The sequence below is a fragment of the Leptonychotes weddellii genome, unplaced genomic scaffold (assembly GCF_054177405.1).
Source record: "Leptonychotes weddellii isolate Sample4059 unplaced genomic scaffold, ASM5417740v2 HiC_scaffold_14273, whole genome shotgun sequence".
NCBI classification, from domain to species: domain Eukaryota; kingdom Metazoa; phylum Chordata; class Mammalia; order Carnivora; family Phocidae; genus Leptonychotes; species Leptonychotes weddellii.
In genome coordinates this window covers 631-4,946 of record NW_027723246.1, presented here as the reverse complement: position 1 = coordinate 4,946, position 4,316 = coordinate 631, and the positions used below count along the sequence as shown (strand labels likewise).

General features: G+C 37.4%; 1 long non-coding RNA gene across 1 annotated transcript; it reads right to left on the bottom strand.

Annotated features, from left to right (window-relative positions):
- Positions 1-370: 370 nt before the first annotated feature.
- On the bottom strand, positions 371-4,052 carry LOC145718335 (uncharacterized). Its single transcript, XR_014141729.1, has 2 exons — positions 3,836-4,052; positions 371-2,401 (listed from the first exon to the last, which is right to left on the bottom strand). It is a non-coding gene; the product is annotated as an uncharacterized LOC145718335 (long non-coding RNA).
- Positions 4,053-4,316: the final 264 nt, after the last annotated feature.

Here is a 4,316-nt window from a genome sequence, read left to right as displayed (position 1 = left end):
TGATGTAATGTATGGTGATAAACATAACAATAAAAAAGTAAAAATAAAATAAAAATAAAAACTATTTTTGCAACTGATAAAAAAAATCCAATCACTAAAAACATATACCCAAGGTTTACCAAAAATATTTTCTTTTGCATATCACTAACGTAAATAATCTCAGATATTGTTTATAAATCAAAAATTTCTAGGGCGCCTGGGTGGCTCAGTTGGTTAAGCAACTGCCTTCGGCTTAGGTCATGATCCTGGAGTCCTGGGATCGAGTCCCGCATCAGGCTCCCTGCTCAGCAGGGAGTCTGCTTCTCCCTCTGACCCTCCTGCCTCTCATGCTCTCTGTCTCTCATTCTCTCTCTCTCAAATAAAAAAAAACTTAAAAAAAAAATTTCTAGTAAATAAGTAAACCCAAGATCAGTGGGTTAAAAGATAACTTAAGATGGACATCAAGACTAGTATTACACAGCATCTTGTTTCCTCATGTGTAAAGGGGGGATAGTAACAGCACTTACTCCACAGTTTGTTGTTAAGGATTAGACAAGTTAAAATATGTGAGGTACATAGGAAACTGACTGGTTCATTATAAGTACCGCATAAAAGTTAGCCATTAACTGTTTCAAAAACTCTACTGGTAATGAAATGGTGGGCAGAGTTCTACCTATAACCATGTTCCTTCCATTTTTATTCTGGAAGAAAAAAAAAAGGATACTATTGGCAGATCTCAAAGCACTCTTTTCATCTCTATAGCCACCATCCATCTTTTTTTTTTTTTTTTTTTAAGATTTTATTTATTTGAGAGAGAGAGAAAGAGAGAAGGCGCAGCAGGGAGGGGCAGAGGGAGAAGGAGAAGAAGACTTCCCGCTGAGCGGGGACCATAATGTGGCACTCGGTCCCAAGACCCTGGAATCATGACCTGAGCCGAAGGCAGACGCTTAAACCAACTGAGCCATCCAGGTACCCTAGCCACCACCCATCTTTCAAGCACTTACTATGTTCTCAAATAAGCTTTAGTGGAAATGTTAATGTCTTAACCACACAGCAACCTATATTTTTTAAACTTTTAGCTAATTCTAAAACTGCTTTCAAACTGCTTGTTGGAAACAACTATTTCTCTGACTCTCTGAAAGCTGAGTCCAATTTCCAAAGTCCCATGATCATTCTTTATCACCCATGTATAATGCATGTATTACTGCACACCTTTTCTCCTCCCCACAGGTTTTCTCTATCCAGCAGGTAATTTGTTTTATTTTTTTTCCTAAAAAGAAAAAAGTTCTACACTGTGTTGTTTCAACTTGCAGAGTTAACCATGAAATGTTCTGTTCAACATTTCCTACTTAAAAAGTGAAGTTTCTAACAAGGTAACTGCAATAATTAAGAAAACAGGTCAGCACTTCTTAACCTTTTCTGGAAATTGACCAAAATTATGAAATTTCAGAGGGCCACGGACCTCCTAAAGCCCACTCAAGGTTAGGATCCCCAGTACTGAAGCAGAATATTTAAAGTCAAATTCATTATAGAACATCAGAGACAAAGTAGTAATTTCAAATATAAACAGCACCAAAATTAAAATTACAAGAGTTACCACTTCAGAGTAAGAATCATAAAAGGTAAACATAAGTCCTATATATTATGTATTATCATATGACTTCCATTTTAGGATGACTTGTATAGAAGCAATCACAATTCAACTTGTAATCTAATCTTAACTCTCCTAAACTTCACTGCTGAAACTTTAACAGCTCTGCTTCAATTTCTCCTATAATGCAAGCTGCTTACATTTCTTATCCATACTTTGTCAAACACTGAAGCAATCTATAAACAAACTGATCTGGAGAAACTGAAATATGTTCTTGACTGAAACAATTTAGTGCACAGGCTAGAAGCCAAGTGCACTGCTTTTTTTTTTTTTTTTTAAAGATTTTATTAATTTGACAGAAAGAGACACAGCGAGAGAGGGAACACAAGCAGGAGGAGTGGGAGAGGGAGAAGCAGGCTTCCCGTGGAGCGGGGAGCCCGATGCGGGGCTCGATCCCAGGACCCTGGGATCATGACCTGAGTCGAAGGCAGACGCTTAACGACTGAGCCACCCAGGCGCCCCACACTGCTCTTAATACTATAATCATTCGGATGAATAAGAATTAGTTTGGTTGAATATTATATCATCTTAGCACTACTACAAATCTTGAATTGACTATTACTTTATGACTTCAATGAGATTTACCTTCTCAGTGGTAACCTTGGAGAGATCCTTGTACAAAAGTTTCCGGACATATTCCTGGAGAGGAGGACGTTTCTTTTTCACTGTTTTTTCAGCTGGAGGTGGGTTGCAGTAGTAATATGCATTCTCCACCATTGTAACATATCTTGCATCGAGGTGCATTGCTTGTTTCTTTCTCATCATTTGCTCCTAAAATAAAAACGTCTAAGTCAAAATACTTTTATTCTAATGTTTATCCCTAACCAAATTTCTATTCTCAGTGACAGAATTTCAGGATAAAGAACCAGAAAAGGAGGAAGAAAAAAAAAACCCAATCATTAGGTATTCCTAAGAATATACTAGCACACTATTATACCAAAACCATGTTTTTAGAACAAATCAGTCCATGACTGCTTGGTGTTAGACCTTAGGCTCTGACACAGCTCTACAAGCAAGAAAACTAAAAGCAGCCAAAGTTTATAACTTGTCCACAGCCCCTGAGCATCAACTCAAGAGGCGGTGATTCAAAACGGATCTAGTCAACCAGTGATAAAAGCTAGCTGCTTTTGCTATAAGAGGGGAAACGATCTACTGAGCCAATCCAATATTCATCCATACCACCATGACTAGTAAATGTTTTCCCTAGCAAAAAGAGAGGATCCAAATATTGTAAATAAATACAAGACATTAAAAGCTAGCTCTATCACATTTTTATACACATGGTCTCATTTAACCTTAAGAGCCTGAGCCAAAGAGCAAGAAGAGCTTTTTCCTTGTTACGATAAAAATTTGAACTTGGAATAACTTTTGTTAGTGTGATATAAGCCTAGAGAGAATTTGGAAATCAATTCCATTTGACAGCCTCCACATTAATACTTTTATTAGAAATAAATTCTCATGTTTCTTCATATTAAATATTATTGGCAGAGAATATTCAGGCTCACAACTGGATTCTAAAAAAAAATAAGTTATCTAAAGAAAATGATACAATCAAGACTTCTGTAACAGTAACACTGATGTAATGACAGTATATGCCCAGGGATTCCTAAATCTGAGCTCTCTTTAACACTAACACCAATATTCACTCTGCCACCATACTTCCCACCCTCCCAAGGCTGCAAGGGAATGCATGGATATTATCAATAAGCATAATAACTTAATTGCTTAATAAACTTGATGGCCATTTCAGCATCCTAAGTAGCTTAAGAAAGAGCTTCTACCCCAAGTTAATTTTTCAAGCTTACCGTTTTTAATTTTTAAATTAAATTTTCTATTTTTAAGCTTGTAATTTATATGCCTAAGACACTTTAACAATGGCTTCTTTGAACATTCTAGAACATCCGTAAAAAACGGCTCTAACATAACAGTATTAACAGTACTTGCTCATTTGCATCATTTATCAAAAGGTATTTGGGGTTGAATTTAATCCTCCTTTACAATACAGTGAACTCACTGGAAGCCAAGTGAGAAAAATTCCTACAACTCTCCTGGAATGGCCACAGCACATAAATATGGGAGGTTCTAGTTTAGGCAGAAATGCTTCTATTTATATAGCAGAGCAAGATCATAGGCACTGGTCAATATTTCTAACCCCTGAAGTAAATCAAGAACCTCAAGCTCTTGCTAGGATCCTCAAGCCCTTACCAAAAGTACACTGGTCCTCAGGTGTGATTCTGGTGATCTGAAAAGAAACCTTCCACATGTTTCTAGTAGAGTACATGCCATTTCAATATGGTGATGGGAAAAGTCTGACAGAAGCATCTGCAATAACAATGATGATGAGAAAACACAAAGACAACACTTCAATCCTATTAAAGAAAGAAAATACAGATCTAATGTGTGTAACAACTTTAAAAATGTTATGTCTAGGGCGCCTGGGTGGCTCAGTTGGTTAAGCGACTGCCTTCGGCTCAGGTCATGATCCTGGAGTCCCGAGATCGAGTCCCGCATCGGGCTCCCTGCTCAGCGGGGGGTCTGCTTCTCCCTCTGACCCTTCCCCTCTCATGCTCTCTGTCTCTCATTCTCTCTCTCACAAATAAAAAAAAAAAAAAAAATGTTATGTCTGAAAAACAAAAGTTAGTCTACTTTGGCTTAACAAGCTTCACTGCTGAGTATCTTGTGTTCA